Here is a 19,195-nt window from a genome sequence, read left to right as displayed (position 1 = left end):
TGCCCACGCTGGCAGGCACGTGCACACATGCTGTAAAGAGGGTTATGCCTTGAAGCACCCAGCAGGCTGACATCTCTCTCTACAAGCCACCAGGGAATGAAAATACGGGGCCCAGGTATGGCCAGATGGGCATCCCTCACTCTGCTTTCTGGAAAGCAACCTGGCCAGGTGCTATCAAGAGACTTAAAATACAGGTATTCCCAGGGCCCCTAAGAGTGATTTCTAAAGGAGCAACTGGAAACATGGGCAAAGATTTCTGTATAAGGATGTTCACTGTAGGGCCATTCATAGCACAGTAGAAATAACTTAAATAGCCGATATCAGAGGACTGGCTCAGTACATTTTGGCTTATGAGGCTGGTACAGGTTGAATTCTGTCTCCCTGCCCCGATTCTTACGTTGAAGTCCTAAGCCCTAGTACCTCAGAATGTGGCTTTATTTAGAAATAAAGTCATTCTGTGGATGTAATTAGCTGGGATGAGGTCAGTAGGGTGGGCCCTAATCCAATATGAGTAGTACCCTTATAAAAGGAGGAAATTTGGACACAGAGGTAGACACAGGGACACCACCGGGTGATGACGAAGGCAGAGATTGGGGTGACGCTTGCACAAGCCAAGGAACAAACACAATTGCCGGCAAACTACCAGGAGCTAGGAGAGGGGCAGGATCCCTCCTCAGGAGGCACCAGCCATGCTGAGTCCTGATCTCAGATTTCCGGCCCCCAGAACAGTGAGATGATAAATGCCTTTTGTTTAAGCCACTCAGTCTGTGGTACTTTGTTATGGTAGCGATAAGAAACCCATTCTCGGACAAAGGACTATTAAATGCAGCCATTAAAAAGGAAGCTTAGGTAGAGGAAATACTCCTGACATAATAGTGATGTTAAAAATAAACCCCTATGACCCAGCGGTTCTGATCTTGGGCTGCACTTGTGAACAGACAGGGAGGTCGAGGATGCCCACTGCAGTGCTGTCTGGGATAGCGAAAACCTGGAAATAACAAAGCCGCAGCCAAAGAAACACACACGTCTAGACGGGAATATTACACAGCCATGAAAAGGAACGAGCGAAATCTGTACGTGATAACACAGAAAGATTTTTGATTCGAAGCGGTGTCTGAAAATCAAGCTTCAACAGGTCATACAGAATAATGATTCTGTTTAGGTTTAAAAAAAGGGAAGCCCAAATCATTAGACAATTACAGATCCATAACCCCTTCTCCTAAACTTTTGAGGCTAGATATGTTCTGGAATTTAGAATCTCTAAGGATTATAAGGTCACACGGCACATACATTATATTAGGTCACACCTTCAGCTGGATCTTCGGCAGATAAAACCAACATACTAAGTTTCTGCAGGAAGAAAGCACACATAAGTCACAATAAACGGCATCTGTAACTCTTACAAACAGCCTATAAACAGTTCAGGGCAGGTTGTGCCAAAAAGTGAGTTATGAAAAATCATTTGGTTTTCAAGTGCTATTTGGATTTAAAAATCGCAGAGAAAGGGCTGTGGCCCTGTCCCGCCCTGTGGCTCTGGGCACACATATGGGATGCGATCGCACAGAGAAGGGTCTGGAAAGAGACAAGCCAAACAGGGGGAGGCAGGGGATCGAAAGGTGTAGTCAGTGGGGACGTAGGTCCCACTTGTAATATGCATTTTTTAAAATGAAGAATCGACTCATGTATTTCTCGGATAACTGAAAATTAGGGGGGGAAAAAAAGAGAAAGAAAAAGCAGAAGACACGGATGCGAAGTAGACCGAAATACTAATGCGATGTTTTTCTGGGGTGGCGGATTGTGGTGATTTCTTCTTCCTGGTGCTTTAACCGTTTTCGCTGATCATTTCCTTCATTTGTACATTAACGAATGCACATACATGGAGATGGGGGAGGGGGGCAGGGGTGCTGCAGGAACAGTCGAATGGCCAACTGGTTCCATCTATTTCTGTCACCCGCGGCTCATGCCCAGGGCCTTGGGACCTGTGGAGGGGTGCATCCCCGCGGCTCGGTGACTCGCTGCCGCCGCCGCCACCGCCACCGCCCTGGGTTTGCTCCTGCCCCATGGCCTCAGCCGAGCAGCCGCCGCACCTCCACCGCCGTGAAATACGGCCCCTCCCAGGGCGCTGCTTTGATTCATCGTCTCTCTTCCTCTCTCTGTCCTTTATTTTTTTTTCTGCCCTCTTTGGCCTTTGATTGCTTTTAGGGAGTTTATCATATTGAACTTTTATCCCTTTCCAGGAAACCCTATTTTTTTTTCTTCCCTTTTACAATTAATAAATAATCGTGAGAGCACGTCTTTGGACAGAAACATATCCTGCCTCCTAAAAAGAACTGCTGGAGTGTCTCTTTTGGGGGTCCCTCCGGGCCCGTGAAGGGCACATCATGCGTCACCCGAGGGAGAGTATTTTGGTCCAGCACTGTGGGTGGGGGAAGGGTGCCAATGGGGTTCTCATTATGTGAGCTGCTCTCGAGCCTATAAGATGGCTGTGCTTTCGGAGCCATCCTCCGACGAGGGGATGGGGAGGATGGAGCACTGGCCCGGGGTGGGGTGGCGGGGGTGGGTGTCTAAGTACTAGTTACAGACAGAGATAGAGGTACAGCTTAAGAGGCTGAGCATGGGCTTTGGAGACAGACAGGGGGGTTTAAATCTCAGCCTGATGCTGACTGCCTGTGGAGCCTTGAGCCTCGGTTTTCCTAGGTACAATATGGAGGCAATGATCTCTACCTCATGCAGCGTCGTGAGGATTAAGTGAGAAGAATACACTCAACCGTGCTTAGCACAGGGGCTGATAATGTTGTAGCTGCTCAAACACTAGCTGGCGTTATTAAGTCGTAGCACCAGCCACGGCTCTGAGCATTTCTCTCTAGCTTATCCTACACAAAAGAGGAATACAACTAGCCGTGACCATCTCCAAAAAATAACACGGAGTATTTGGAACCAGATTTTTAAAAAGTCATTGGGGCGAGTTGGACAGAGAGGCTACCATCTACCAGCACCTGTGACTTCCAGAGCAACAAGCAGGTATTATTCACCTGTTTTCTGTCTCAAATCCACAACACAAACTGTTCGCCACTTCAGAGATTTTCATCAAATGCTCACAGCAGTGATTCTAATGCCTACTTTCTTTCCCAGAAGTCATGATTTGAGGTCAGACCACAAGCAACAGAGATTTCTGGAAAGGTATGAAATGCAAACTTATCTCATAATTTACAGGAAAGAAAAGAGAACAGGAGGCTATTTTACCAGTAAAAACAGAGTCTTTTCTTCAAAGTCAAAAAGAAATGGAAAAAAAGGCAAATTTTAGGGAAGAGGAAGGGTGCCAGGTGAGTCTGGATTGCATCAAGGGTTCCAAATTATTCTGGAATGTGTTGTGGGTTCCAATTTATTTTTTTCACATTTGGACTGCTTTAAGGAAAATGTTGGACAAATTAGACTATTTTATGATTAAAATGGGACACAAATGAGATAACCTGATCTTTAGAAAAAGAGGAAAGCTGTGTGACAGTCTGACTAGAACTGCTTTTTAAAAAATATAACACCTTTATTGTGATATGTAATTCACATGCTGTATAATCTACCCATTTAGAAGGTACAATGCAATGATTTTGTCTATTCCCAGAGTTGTGTAACCATCGCTACAATCAATTGTAGAACGTTTTCATCCTTCTCATGACTAGTTGTGACTATAAGTTGTAGCAGGCGGGGTCACAGATACATTTATCCCTGACCACACAGAAGAGGCCTTTTCAAGAACAGCCCAATCCAGATTCTGCCACTTGTTCTCCTGCACGTGGCATAAAACATTTCATTTTTCACATCGGGCCTGAGCCCAAGAACTTTCCCTTCCAATAGAATTCACCAGAAATATGTCCTGGGTCTGATTCCTTCTTTCATGCTTGTTGCTAGCGAGGGGAGGAGACGTGGGCCGTTGTTGGCAGCGCTGAGCTGAATACTTTCCCGAGGAACGAGACCGGGACCTGGGGCCCCACTTATCTTGCCAGGGAGGATATTGATGACAACGGGAATTCTGTGCCCAGCCAAACCAGGGGCAGGTGTCACGTGGATAGCAATGTGTTTATTCCCTGGGGATCTGGGCAGCCTGCGGGCCGGGGCGTCAAGGCTGTCTCATCCGCGTGGGCTCCCGTCTGGGACAGATTGCTGCCCAGCTTTGCTCCTCCACCTCCTCCCAGGTGACATCCGTTCCTCAGAGAGGTCTTCCAGACTCCTGCTCAGGTCAGATCTCTTCGCTGCACACTGACCTGGCTCTTGGCCCGCTCCCTCAGGGCCCCGATCACGGTCGGCAGCTCTGTACTATCTCCGGCATCCACGGTCCTGGGAGCGAGCGCCAAAGGGGACTGATCTGCTCGGTGCACCTGAGTCCACGGTGAACGATGTCTAGCACATAAAGGGTGATACTGAAGATTTGTGGGCTCCATCCATTCATCTCTCTCTCTCTCCTTCCCTCTACCTCCATCCAGTCAACACTTGCCAAGTACCACGTATACACCTCCTGGTATTCAGCTCCAGGAGCCAGGCATTTAGCAGCAAACAAAACACAGGACCTGCTTTCTTGGAGCTTACAGTTCAGTGATGAGATGAGGTGGGGGGAGGGCAGACAGTGAGGAAACAGCAAACGCTGGGAGGGGACGAGTGCCACAAAGAGCATTAGGCAGGGCAGGGTCATCCGGAGCACCGGGAGTGAGGCAGGGTCGTGATTTGCAGGGAATGGTCCGGCAGAGGCACCGGGTATCTGGGATGAGAGTGTTCTAAGCAGAGGCTGCCCGGTGCAGGGCCTGCAAGGCGGGGCAAGCCTGGCAAGGTGCGGGCTTAGCCGGAGGCCCCTGTGGCCGCCTTGGAGTGGGCCGGGGGGGGAGGGGGGACAGTGGGGAGAGGTGAGGTCAGTCTTAGGAGGAGCTGAGGGAGCAGACTGTGTGGGCTCTCGGGGTCACTGTAAGGCATGTGGCTTTTGTTTGGAGTGAAATGGCAGCCACTGACAGATTTAAGCAGAGCACAGACATGATCTGACTTTTACCTCAAAAGGATCTTTCTAGCTCTGGTGCTAAGAACAGACCAAAGAGGCCAAGGAGATATTGAAGGCCAAGATCAGGAGTCAGCAAACAATATCCTGCAGGCCAAATCCCCAAATCCGGCAATGGGTCTCTTTTTGTAAGTGAAGTTTTACTGGAATGTAGCCACACCCGCTCATTTATATATTGTCCATGGCTGTTTGGCAGAGTCAGATTGTGACAAAGACCACATGGCCTGCAGAGCCGAAAATATTTACTATCTGGCTCTTGAAGAAAAGTTCGCCAACTCCTGGCCTAGGAAACGGAGTGCAGGGTGAGAGGGGACTGGATTCTGACTGCATTTCCCAGGTAGCAGCGTGGACAGGCTGGGTAAGCTCTGGCCCTGGGGTGGACGGATGAGTGATTTGGTTTCCAGCTGCTTGATGGGAGGACTTGTTTTCAGCAGCTGCTTCTTTCCGGCTAAGTGCAGGTCATCAGATCCTACAGGCAGCCCAGCCTGGGGCCGGCCCCTGTGAGGGACTGTCTTCTTGCTGCGAGAGCTCTGTTGTGGGTTTGGAGGGCGGCCTTCAGCCTCTCTGCGTGAAGCCCATCGGTGCTCCCCTGGGCCCTCCCAGGAAGTCTAAGACAGTCAGCCCGGCACAGGAGGTCATCGCCATGTGGCCTCATCTCCTGCTGCCCTTGCCCCACGCAGCTCGGGCTGCCTGCGGCACCCACATGCATGACATGCTTTCAAAGCCGGGGATGGCTCATCCATGGAGACCCGTTGAGGGTCCCGCCATGGGCTCCCACCCCATCACTACATAACGACAGTGGGTTAGGCACTGCCTTCCCCAGGATGCCATGCGCACCGGTCGTGGGCAGAGCATGGTACAGAGCAGTGGCCATAATGGGTTTTCTGAAAGCGTGACAAGCTTCGAAAAATTGTTTTCTCTTGAAACCAGGCCCAGGGTGCCAAACACATCCTGCTCCCATACGCGAGCCCCCCAGTACCTGAGGCTCGCTAAGGAGCCGCTGAGCCGATAGAGGAGGGCACTGTCTGGGTGTGCCCCCAGCTCGCCACGCTGTCAGCCCATCTCCAGGCCATAAGCAAGGTGGCTGGTCACAGGGGTACGTCAGCTCCAAGGAGAGACGGGACCTCGGTCATGCTGGGTCCACGCCACTGAAGCCCACGGTAGGTACTCAGTGAAGAACATTTGTGGGTTAAGGGACTGACAACCAGGCCATAGCATCTGACCCCAATGGTCACCCAGAATCCTCTTGAAAAGCCCCCTAAGAGAAATTCGGTGAGATCTTTCATCTCTACGAATGCCGTCGGGACTCGAGCAGTGGAATGAGCCAGGGAGCTTCAGAAAACACCAGGGACCCACCCAGTCACCCCGATTTAACTGTGCTGTACCGGGCCCGGACACTGGGGCTTTTCAAATGCTCTCGAGGCGTTTAGAAATGTGAGGCCAAGTGGAGGGCCACAGGGTGAGGCTGGGCCAGCCCAGGGCCTCCAGCTGGAGAACCCTTCACGGTTTCAGACTCCACGCTTCCAAAAAGGCTGTGCCTCTGCCCCAGGCACCTGAGGGCAGGTCCTGTGGGCCTCTCTGGCTGATTCTAGCCGACTGACTTCCACATCTCCTAGTTGGTCATTCCACAAAAGCCGTGGCTCTACCAGACCGTGGAACATCAAGTCCATCTGCTTGGAGGAGCAAGGACCTGCCCCGAAGGCTATGCTGAGCAGGCCCTGTCGCCTCTGGCAATGGGAGAATGAGGCCTCTCTGCTCCTTGGGGTTGGCATCGCCGTGCCTCGTCTGCGTGCTGTTCCTGGCCAAGATTCAGGGATGTGCTTACTCTAAGGGAGATAAAGTGAGGCTGGTTGTCAATCAGCCAAGTGGTTTGCTGAGAAAGTGCCGCGTGCCGAAACAGGAGACACTCGCAAGGCATGGTTTTGGGTTTCCAGCTGTTCGTGGATTTGAGGTCAATAACTTAAACGTTAAGTATCCTCCAAAGGGCTTGTTAGTTACGGGGTTCTGATCCTTCTGGCAGGCCTCTGAGCCCTATTGGTAATAACACAGAACAGGGAATAAGAGTACCAATGAGAAAGTAGAGGCAGGCTGGCAAGAGCATGTGCCGGGGTCAGGCAGAGGTAGGATGCAATGCCGGTATTGCTGACTCGCTGTGCAAGTCCAGGTAAGTGACTTAACCACCCTGAGCCTCAGAAAAGCTCAACTGCAAGATGAGCATATGCCTACCTTTCCTCAGGGAGGCTCTTAAGGTGAGATAATGAATCTATGGAACATGCTTGGTACAACCTAAAGCACAGAAGGCGTCCCAACGACGGGAGCCAGGCAGCCTGCCTTCTGTCAATGGTAGGGCGCCAGGGAGCCTGACCCCTCACTCTGTGCCCCTGTTCCTTCCTGACACGGGGCCCACACAATGCTGTCCCCTGCCTGAAACAAGTTCTCACCTCCTCATCCAGTGTGCTCCAGTGAACCCTTCCACTGTGAGCTCATACCACCGGCTCAAGGACGCCTTCCCTGACCCTCGCTCGGGAAGGCCAGGGTCCCCATTATCGCTTAATTATTTCCTGGTATAGTTACTTGAACAATGCCTGTCACTCCTAAAAGACTGCAAGCTCCATGTGGCGGGGTCATGAACGTCTGGTTTGCTCATGGCTGTCACCCCAAACCCAAGCACAGCAGATGCCCAACAAATGTGTGCTGAGTAAAGGGATGAATGAAAATACGAACTCCACGGTTCTCTAGAGAAGCCTACCCATCTGGATCCACGAAGTCCCCAAACCTGCATCCCTGAAGGGCTTAACTAGAGCCTAGGTCAGCCCCAGAACCTTCCAGAAAGTTTCTAAATTCATCCCTGGCCAGCAGTCCTTAAATCTGTGCTGCAGAAGCTCCTGTGCTCGCGGGCACACCAGTGTTTTCCACGGCAGGTCAGCGCCTTATTATTTTTAAAAAAGAGTTCTGGCTGAGAGCCAGCCGGGCTGCAAAAAGTAGGAGAAATAGCTGTTGATACATTACACCTATCGGGCAAATGTCACTTGGCTTGGGGAAGCCTAGACAACCACTTAGTGCTGCCGCCGCCAAGCACAGGCATCTCAGCCTGATTTATCGGCGAGCCCTGACAGGCGTGCTCAGAAACTTCTTGGCCCAGTAGTGAAGAAGGGGGCTTAGGAGCCATGTGTGAGGGGCTGCAGTTTGAGATCGTGGTGTTCCACCTTCCAGCTGTGGTTCTCCCAGGGCAAGGCCAAGAATTCCTTCAGGTCCCCAGGCCCTGAGGAGGAACCTTGGATACTGGATTGAGCAGACGGTGGGGTGAAATGCTCTAGGAGTGGGTTTTAGCAACGCTACCTACCACTGTGTGACCAGGGGCAAGTTACTTAACTGCTCTGGACCTCAGCCTCACCTGTTAAGTGGATAGTCACAGGGCCTTCCTCTCCCGGTGTGACCCCTGATCGTGGCGACATTCAGCCTGATTCTGGCAACTTATGAGCCCCAGGAAACAGTCCTCTTTGGGGGCGCCCGAGCCATTCAGACATTTCGACCTCAGAACAGTGCAGCGGGGCAGAATGCAAAGCACATCACTTCCCGGAGGTAGGACCTGGCTGGCCCCAGCTTCCCCAGCTCGCTCTCTCATGGCATTATAGGGGTCACAAATAGGAGCTGCTTTGCCAGCCCCGAGGTGCTACACGACGTGCAGGGGCAGCGCCATCCTCAGGAGCAGATCTGCCACAGCCAGGCAAGCGGTGCCCATACCTGGTCACTGACCATGCTGGCCAAGGGTGTGACTCTGCCCAGCTGCTCTTGGCTTCTGGGGGACCCTAATGGCCCTTGCACTGCTGTCTCCAATTCACTCTCCTTCACCCAGTAGCCACGAAGAGCTCGAACATGAATCAGGTCCAGCACTCCCCAGTTCCAAGCCCCCCAAGGCTGCCCAGAGTTCTCAGGATGGAACCCACACCCCTCGCCCCTAGGCTTACCCCAGTGCCACCTGGGCGACCTTCTCTCCTATCCCCACTGTTCACTCTTTACGTTCTAGCTGCACAGGTCCTCTAGGTGACAGCCCCGTCAGTGGCTCTCTCCCCATTGATGGCTGGCACAGTGGTCACCACATTTTGACGTCAGCCTCCGCCACACGGGCTGTTGGCTGTAGGAGGGCCTGGCATATGGCTACAGGAGGTGCCCAGTACACACTTGCTGGAAGAACGTACAATGCCTGAGACGGTGCCTTCTCTAGTGGCTCTAGCAGGGTAGAAGTCCCCTTCCTTGGCAGGACCTAAAAGCGTCAGCTATAATAGCTATAAGTGCGTGCCCTGGGCCAGCTGCTCTGAGAGGAGCTTGAGCCCCTGCCACAAGGCTGGGAGCTTGGCTGGCCACCCCGAGCTGGCGGCCCTGGGCAGACGCTCTAGCCCCTGGCTCCCCATCATCAATGGCCTAACAACACTGGGCCAGCAGGAGACACCCACAGAGCGCTGGCCCAGGGCTAAGTGCCTGCTCTTGTGGGACAGGTCTTACCATCGGCCCCATTTTATAGAAGAGGAAACTGAGGGAGGCTCGGGGGCCTTGGAGAACCGCCTGACATCACATAGTTGTCAATGGGTAGGTGCTGACTTAAAGCCAGATGGGCCGACTCCAGCGTGTGTGCCCCTAACCTCACGGTAACGGTATGGTTTGTGGCATAGTTTAAACAGCATGGTGGTACACAGTTGGTGCCCGAGTGCTCGTAGCTGTTAAGCTGCTCGAGGCCAGCAGCTGAGGGTGGAGTGAAGAGGTCAGAGAGAGGGGTGATGCGCAGGCCGTGGCCTCCAGCAGGCCCGGGCACCATTTTGGGATACGAGAATGCTGCTCTGAGTTGGTGGACATTTCCCTGGGGCATCAGGCTGGAAATCTGGCAAGAAAAGCATGCATATTTCTAAAATGCCCAAGATTTTATAAATGTCAACTACTTCGAGAACATTCTCCAGGTTATTAAGGGTAGTGCTGGGGGTGTTTAGGGAGGCTCGTTCCATCAACACTGACTTTTCCTGTCACACGGCCGTCCCGATGATTTATGGGGACCTGCGTGATCTAAGAGGCTGGAGTGTGCGTGGGACCAAGCATCTGAACCCCAGCTGTCAGCCTGTGAAGTCAACATGCTCAGAAAACCACAACAAAGGGCGGCTTTAACTCAGAAGCTCCACGGAGCCTTTAAGTCAAGTAAGCAGGAAAGGAAAGGGCACTGAGCATGAGATAAACTTTTTCTCAGGAAGCAGCCAGAAGCAGCATTAAAAAGAACAGAGGTCTGAGACTAAGCTGTCTCTGTCTCTCTCTCTCTCTCCCTCTGTCGACTCTGGGACCCTGGGCAAGTGACTTTACTTTCTGGGTCTTGCTTGCCCCAGCTGTGAAAGTGGGATTTTAAAAAAATATATTAATCTCCTTCATTTATGTGGAGGAACTAGCCAGTGCCTAGCACATAGTTGGCATTCGATAAATAAGACTTTTATCCTATTTAAATCTGCAATGCTAGAAATATGCCACTGATGCCATGCACCTTGAATTTTTACCAACTCACAAATATTTTGGGAGGAGTCACTGCAAATCACAGTCCAAACTTAGTATTTCATATGGTTAAAGCGTTTACTCCCAAAATCATATTGTGAGGAGGTGGCTTTCAAGGATTTGAGCTCTGGAGACAGAGTGAAATAATTCATCAGCCCCAATCTGATGGGCTTCAGAACATATTTTTGTGATTACTCTGTGGCTTAAGAAAGCAGGCTGCTTAAGTGTGAAGAGATATCACAAAACAGCCGTTCTCGTCACATTGGGATAATACTGACTTTCGGCCCTTTGGGAATTTGAGATGTTAAAAAAATAATACTGTGTATGTCTTTGGAGAAAAGCACGTTTCTACAAAATGCCATAGCTGGACAACACAAACAAAGGAAGCTGTATTTTAGTCATGAGGTGCTGGCTACAGAGAGAAAAGAATCATAGAAAGTCATAACCTCAGCAGAGATGCCAAGAGGCAGGAGCAGAACCCAGTGGTGGTCCCATTACGCCAAGCTCTGACGTTCTGTCTGGGATGAGAAGTCAAGCCATGGGTGGGCCAGTGCCTAGAGACCCCTGCCAGGCCCTGGGAACCGTTTCAATCATCACAGCTCCCGAGGCCTCCTGGATAGAACAAGATCCACAAAGAATGAGGATTTTGCTGGGTCGGAACTTGGGATTGTCAAAATACCCTTGTATGCTAAATGAACAGACAGCACGCAGAGAAACTGAGGCTCTTTGGTATTATGCCTTGAACTAGCCCTGTGGCATCTCATTCCATCCCATTTGCTGGTCACCAAATCCTGTGAGTTCCACAGCCTAGATCTTTCTGGATTCATTTCATAGTTACTTACCCCAGGGAAACCCTTGCACAGAGACACCCATTATTTGTCAAGGATGAAAAATTGGCCACGGTCTACACATCCATCAATGGGGGATTGGCTAAATAAACAGCGATTTGCCCACGTGATGAACTGCTCTGCAGCAGTCAAAAATGAATGAGCATTAAAAAAAAAAAATCAAAGACATATTGTTGAGTGAAACATTGTTTCATTTAGGTTAAAAAAAAGGGTAATATAATATTAGAGTACAAGTATAGTATAGGATGCCCAGAAAAAGGTATGGTGGATACACACCAGGCTGAGGAGGGGGTACGCCCTCTGTGGAGAGACTTTTTCTCATCCGTAAGGAGGGCGCTGTGCCACCTACTGCACAGGTCAGAGCCAGGGGAAGGGCCGAGTGTGCCTTGGGTCTTCCTCCTGTCCGCCCCCTTCCCTGCCCTTCTCGATTCCGGACCTGGAACATTCTACTTTTCCTTGGTGCTTTTCCATCTTCTCCAATTGTTCTGCACTAAATGTGCTTGACGTGTACTAGGAAGTTCAGAGACAAGAACTGGCAGGTGCTGCCTTCTCCGAGGCAGGGGCGGGCACGCACACAGCAGCTGTGCGAGTCACTTGCTTTGGCACACGCGCCCCCCCGGGGGGGCCCGCCCGAGCCTGAGGAGCACTGTGAGGCGTGACCAAGGTCCAATGGCGGAATGGAGCCGGGGTTCTGGTCTCTTCCCACGACCAACGCGGGGAGTGTTCCCCGCTCTTTGACACACTGTCGTCACCAGGAGGCTCCGGGGCACGCAGTCACTTCATGAGTCTGAGGTGGGTAACGACCCAAGTGAAGCAACACTCGATTCTCCAGAACTCTCTCCTCCTCCCTGCCTCGGCCCCTGGGACAGGGTCAGGCAGGATGGCTGGGCTGCCTGCCGCAGGTCGCAGTTTGCGAGGGGCGGTGCTCCTCAGACAAGTGCTGGTGTCTCTGCAGGGAAAGCATCTGCTGGGGGCGTGTTCCTGACGAGGAAACCTTGTGGGCCCTGATTTGGGAATGAGGTTCCTTCCTGGAGGGTGTGCTCAATGTCTGCAGGCTCTCTCTCTCTCTCTCTCTGAGGCTGCCCTGGGAGCTCTGAGAAGAGGCCTGGCAGGCAGGGACTCAGCTCAGGAACAGGTCCCCACACCCCTGGCCCAACCACTTGAAGGCTGAGCTCTTAGAGGCAATTAGCACCGAGCTTTGAAAAGAGTTTAAATCCTGTCCAGGCAGGATTTTGAAGTCTCATTTCTGCTTTTTGTTTATGACAGGCCAGGAACAAATTTGTATGAGGATTTGCCTTTGTATGACCCTGACCTTTAGCCTGGTTTGAAGAGTGTCTTTATGCATCACCGCTTTGCAGGTTTCTTCCTGATCTGACGGAGAGCGAGGACTTAGGGATGTGAGAGTGTGGTATACGAAGATGGGAAAGGGGAAGGCTCTAAGGAGGGTCCCGCCAACCTGTCACACGTGGAGACAGGTGGCAGAGCTGTTATAGGAAGCGGCTCAGCCATCGCCAATGCCAGTCTTGAAGCAAATGGGATTTAGAGGCAGGAAGTGGAGGCCTGGGTCTCAGCCGGCCTCATGTGAGCTCTGCGGCTGGGGTCTGAGACTCGGTTTCTTATCTGCGGGACAGAGAGAGCAAGTGATACCAGCTTCCAGTGCTGTCCAGAGGGTACAATCAATGCATACAAAGTACCTGGCACAGGTAACCCTTCCAGTCATACCGCAACCGGCACTTTTAGAAATAGATGACTTTTCTGTCCGAAACACGCCTAGGGCTGGCGCCAACAACGTGATTTTGCCCTGATACCAGTAAAACTTCAGGTGGTGAGAATTCTTCTCAGATGTGTCAAAACTGAGTCAGGAATTAAAGGGCATGGTGGTGGAGGCTCAGGGTCTGGCCCGGGCTGACCTGAGTTCAAAGCCCCACGCAGAAGGAAGGTTTTACCATTTTCCTTTTCTGCATGTGAGGACGCAATGGGGTACCAGATGCCCCTCTCTCCAGCCCAGTACATTTTGCTTATAAAAAGGAAAAAGGCCTCAGGATCAGAACCGAGTTTCTATAAGTCACCCTCCCACAGATGGAGTCTCTGACCAGGGCGTGAGGAGGGGGCAGCGTGGGGGTGCTGGGGAGACAGGAGGAAGGTGGCAGGTGGGCTGTCCTTTCTGTGTGACTCCAGAGAGGGTATTTTTTTTCACCATGGGGAGCTGGAAGGAGAGAATTGGCTCCAATTTTATAACTGGAAACAAGAAAAAGAAGAGGCCTAAAATATTAGTTTCTGGGAAACACTGCCACGAGATGACATTAGCACCCAGGGCATTATCCCCCAGGGGTGAAGTCAGAGCCGAGGTCTATGAATTAAACATCGATTTCCTCCCCCGGCTTCTTTTTAGATGTCAGTCAGAGGCTTTGTGGTCAGCTCAGCTGGCTCCGGGCACACTCTAGTCTTTGCGTTCCTGCTCGGTTACTCAGCTGCCCAAGCCTGGCTCTGGAACTGCCTTTCTACAGAACTATTAAGTGTTCTGGATAAGTAACTGACAGGGCAGGTTTGCTTGCCTTCGAGAAAGATAACACCTGTAGAAAAAAAAGCTCAGGGACTTTTATGTGTTTGCCTAGAGCCAGATGGTGCCCTGAACCATGTGGCACAAGAAGCTTTAGCAAGCAGTGAGTAGAGCAGAGCTTGGCCACGATGGGATGAAATCTGACTCTGCAGCTGGCTCCCCGAGCCACCACCAACCAGCACAGGTGCCAGACCCAGGCATGAGCGAGACGGTACCATCTCTGCCGTGGGGGTTTACAGTTCAAGACGCGAAACAATTCACCCAGCCCAGTTTCCATCTGCCAGTCCACGTCTCCACCTGTCTTCGACAGTCACTCAGCACCTGCTCACTTACTAAGTGTCAGCAGTCGAGGGCGGGATGTCCAGGGCCCCTAGCGCCTTCCATGCTATGCAGGGCAGTGAGGCAACCAAGGAGACAAATGGGGCAACTTCGGCTCATGGCGAGGGCTCCGGAGGCCATGGGAAAAGGGTTCCTCAAAAAAGTTACATTACCGCATGACCCAGCGATTCCACTCCTAGGGAGAAACCCCAAAGCCCCGAAAACTGGTGTGCAAAAAAAAAAACCCCTCACATGCACACTCACAGCAGCACTATTCACATTCGCCAAAAGGTGGAAACAACCAGTATGGACAACAAGGGGTGAAAGAATGGATGAACTAAACGCGATCCCCCTATACGATGGGATATTATTCAGCCATGAAAAAGAATGAAACTCTGATACCTGCTACGACACGGGTGAAGCCTGAAAAGATGTTGCTAAGTGAAAGAAGCCAGACACAAAAGGCCACGTGTCGTATGCTTTATATGAAATGTCCAGAACAGGTAAATCCATAGAGACAGAGAGCAGAGTAGCGGTTGCCAGGGGCTGGGGAAAAGAGGGAGTGGGAATGCCTGTTTAATGGGGATGGGGTTTTACTTAGGGGTGATGAAAATATTTTGGAACTAGCAGAGGTGACGGTGGCACGAGATTGTGAACGTACCAAATGGCACTGAGTTGTACATTTTCAAACAGTTTTACATTATACGAATTTCACCTCAATTAAAAAAAATAAAAGCCAGCTGCTGCACAGAGAGGGCCGGGGTGGGGGAGGGGGCCCGGGGAAGGCCCCCGAGGAGGTGTGTGAATAGACTCCCGAGTGCTGAGAAGGAACCAGCCTCGGTGAGGGTTCCAGCCAGTGGGCAGCGAAGGACAGCAGTGCAGAACGGGATGCGTCTGGCCCCCATGAGGCGCAGACAGGAAGCCGGTGCAGCTGAAAGGCTGGGCCGTGCTGTCCGCAAAAGGAGTGAGAGGGGGAGGGAGAGGAGCTGATAGCGGTCAGGGGCCAGGAGCCGGACCACACAGAGGCCAGGCTGCCGGCGACAGGCCATGGAGACGGGCTGGGGACAGGAGGCGTTGGAGGATTTTAAGCAGGGTAGAGAGCAGTGAAGGAGGCTGTCCCACTCAAATCCCCACTTTCTGTCCCGCTAAACGGCCCTTCTGTTTAGATAAGAATCAGGAAGGGCGCAGGGAGGACCTGAGCAAGAAGGACTGTGGTGTGCTGCCCCCACCAGCCCCCCGCTAGTTTGGACACCTCCACCCCCCACATGGCAGGTTCTGGCACTCAGCGGCCGCTGCGGGTTGGTGGGATGGGTCCTCGGGGGCACTAACCATGGAGCACTGCACCTCAAAGCCAGGTTCTAGATCCAGTCATGCCGGCCCACCCCGACACATTCGTCACCGCTGACCCCTCCCTCCCAGGCCAGACACACGCGCAGGCCTCTGCCCTTGTGCAGCTGCGAGTTCTGTGGGGGTGAGGGCCATCAACATAAAACCGGCCAATAAATAGAATTTGTGATTTCTTCCCAAGCCAAATGGAAGAAGAAAAATATACCAAAGTGGCTAGTCGTCTATTAGCCCTGATTTATATTCTACTTTAATATCTCTTCCAAGGAAATGAAAGGTATATTTTCATCAGATATAATCATTTATAGCTTCTAAAGGGGAGACGAACTGCTCTATGACAATTACCTGGGCCTGCAGACAGAACTGGAAGATGTGTCCTGACAGCGCTAGCTCCTCCAGCAGCGACCCGGAGGCAGGTGGCCAGAGCGAGGACTGCACACAGCCTGGGAGCCTGTGACAGTGCAGCCTGGGAGCCTGCGACAGTGCAGCCTGTGGCCAGGGACACAGCAGTGCCGCTGGGCTCACAGGCCTGGAAAACAGCTGTGGAGGCCGCAGCATCGGAGGCCAACGTGGGCCGTGCTTCCGACGACCCCCTTCGGCCCACTCTGTAGCTTCTGCAAACCTCAGAACGGCGAGGGCGCTGAAATTCAACTGATGTGCAACCAATTCAAGCCTATCACGGCTGCATGTGCCCTCCTGGGATGCACATCTCACTCACTTTGGCGACAGGAATTAGGCAGAGGAACGCTGCTTATGATCTTCAGGGGGTCTTGGTTCCCTCATGTTCCCTTGTCGAGATGGCACCGACTAACCCACTCCACGTCCAGGGCCCCGGCGATAGTTTCCTCGTGGGAACTGCTTCAAGGCTGCGCTCGTCCTTCATTCAACAACTAGTGAATGAGGCAAGTGCTCGGCGCTAAGGTACAGCGGAGAGCAGGACGGACCAGGTCCTCGAGGAAGTGACATTCTCCACGGGGGAGAGAGACCACTGCCAGGCGCAGATACGTCAGCCAGGTAAGGAAGCCAGGGCCGTGGGGAGAATAAACCAGGCTAGTGTGATGGAGGGAAGGGGTAACCTTCCTGGGGGTGATCAGGAGGTGGCATGCAGACTCAGGCCCGAGCGATTAGCGGGAGGCGGCCACACACAGATTTGAGGAAGAACACCTGGACGCAAGGGCCCCGAGGCAGGAGAGAGGCCAGCGACTTAGAGCCGTGGTTCTTAAAGCGTGGCCTGGGGAACCCTCGGGGGCTCCCAGGGTCAGAACTACTTTCATAAAAACAAGACAGCATTCTTCCCTTCACTTCCACTTTCCCAGGAGTATTCAGAGGAGGTTTCCAGAGGCCGCAAAATGTCATCTGTCACGACAGACTGAAAGCAGGAGTAGATAGGAGAATCTAGCTGCCTTCTATTAACAGAGATATTAGATTTGCAAAACTACAAAACATTAATTTTTTTTTTTGAGAACAGAGTTTTTCATAAAAAACAGGTTATTTTTATTTTTATTTATATGTGATGGGTTTATTTTTTAAAAAAATGAATAAATATTTAAAGCATTTCTCGGTTCTAATTCCTAATCTTGAAGTAGCAATAGATAGAATCCACATAAACCAGAGCTCTTTAAGTTCCTCAACACTTTCTTAAAGAGCATAAAGGAGTCCTGAGACCACAGTTTTTCGAAGTGCTGACTAAGAGGAGCGACGGGGCGGGTACGACCGGGGTGCAGGGTGGCGTGAGGGGTGGCGTGCGGGGTGGGGCGCAGGGTGGCGTGAGGCTGAGCAGCCGTGTCTAAGAGACCAGCTGGGGCCAATCGCACAATGATCACCCAAGAGCAGAGTGCGAGATCTGGATTTTGTTCTAGGTGCAACTGCAAGCTACTGGAGGATTGCAGGCAGGGGCAAGGGATGATCTGATTTCTGTTCTAGAAAGATCCCCTTGGCTGAAGGGGAGGGAGGGGATTAGCCAGGAAGCCAGAGAATATTGAGGAGGCTGCTGCCACAGTCCAGGGAGTGATGCTGGCGGCTGGGAGGGGGAGAGGTGTGGTCTGTAAGCAGAGCGGGCAGTGGGTGTGGGAGAGGAGAGAATTAGGATGACTCTGAGAGGCTAGGCCGACGACTGAGACAGCCGGGTGAGGACGGTAGGAGCCAGGGAGAGCTCCTCGCCCCGCCTCTGCCGTCATGCCGAGGCTCAATGCTTTCACCTTGCTCTTCGAGTCACATCTCCCACCCAAGCCAAGGCAGGCTGGGAGCCAGACCTTGCTACCCAAGGGCCCAGAGCAGTCACCCTGGGGGGCACATTTGTGAGAATGTCCCCACCTCACTCCCACACCGGAGCGGCACTTCCCGGGGAGAGACACAGCCAAAGGGTCGATGGCCACCTTCAGACAGCTACCTTTGACTTGCCATACTCCCAACTGGCCCAACCTCACGGACAGCAACCCTGGGACCAGCAACAGGACACTGGGAATTCCAGCTACGCCAACCCCTCTGTTAGGCAGGCCCAGGCCACTGCAGATTGCCACACTATAGGCCTGGAGGACCCTGCAGCTCCCTAGGAAACCCAGGCAGGGTGGGGGAAGCAAGCAATGTCATTGAAAGCCTGTTGCAAACAGAGAGATGATTATGCAGATGCTGAAGAATGTGACATTTGGCTCTGTTTATTTATTTACACTTGCCTTGTTCCAAAAATGATGGAGCGGAAATAAGGCCTGGCCTTTTCTCCTTAACCCATTAGTTTCTGAGCTGCGAGAAGCCCCGATGAGCCTAAAGAAATGATTTCTTAACTAATATAATATCATATGCCAATTAAATCTCAACGAAAACATTACAAAGTGGTACTTATATAAGTATAATAAAATTACGACTGTGCATAAAATAAAAAAGAAGGAAATTTATTTAACCTAGACTCATGGTCATCATTTATATTTACTTAGTGACCTAGAGAATGTTTAACAAAGAATCCCCAGACCCTGGAGCAGGCAGAATCATCTCACGTTGCAGAGCTGAAAACAGAAGCAGTGCTAAGATCAGTCTCATGGCCCAAGTAAGACTGGTTTTAAGAATGGAAACGGGCACAGGCTGTGGGTGGCCGTGTGAACTGGTGCCCTTTCTCCAGAGCGCACGCCGGGACTACACACTTCAAGATGGAAGACCTCCCCTTCGGCGCGGCACATCCACAGACATGTGAGATTTGCACAATTACCCAAAGATACCCCGAAGGCGTTCATGGTGACACTATAAAAGCTGGAAGTGACCCAAATATCCATCAATACCAAATGTTATAAAGATTTTTTTTGGTCCATCCGTATGATAAAATGCCAACAGTTAATGAGCACGAAGTTGATTTATATGTGCTAACCTGTAATGCTGACTTATCATCAAGTAAAAACGGCCAGGCGCAGAATGACGTACACGGTATAACCCCGGTATAAAAACAGACACACAAAGACCTATGTATGACATACAAAGAAACGTTTCTGCAAGGATATGTAAGAAATTATTAGAAGTGGTTACTTCTGGGGCCAAGTAGACTTATTTTTCATTTTATCATGTCCTCTTCGGATT

General features: G+C 51.6%; 1 protein-coding gene across 1 annotated transcript in view; it reads right to left on the bottom strand.

The window, feature by feature from the left end:
• CLEC16A (C-type lectin domain containing 16A) overlaps nucleotides 1-19,195 on the bottom strand; it is a 199,619-nt gene that overhangs the window by 26,785 nt on the left and 153,639 nt on the right.

This window comes from Pteropus medius, unplaced genomic scaffold, assembly GCF_902729225.1.
Source record: "Pteropus medius unplaced genomic scaffold, Ma_sr-lr_union100, whole genome shotgun sequence".
In the NCBI taxonomy this organism is placed as follows: Eukaryota; Metazoa; Chordata; class Mammalia; order Chiroptera; family Pteropodidae; genus Pteropus; species Pteropus medius.
The sequence above is the reverse complement of the archived record's forward strand: the minus strand, read 5'-3'. Positions and strand labels throughout refer to the sequence as shown.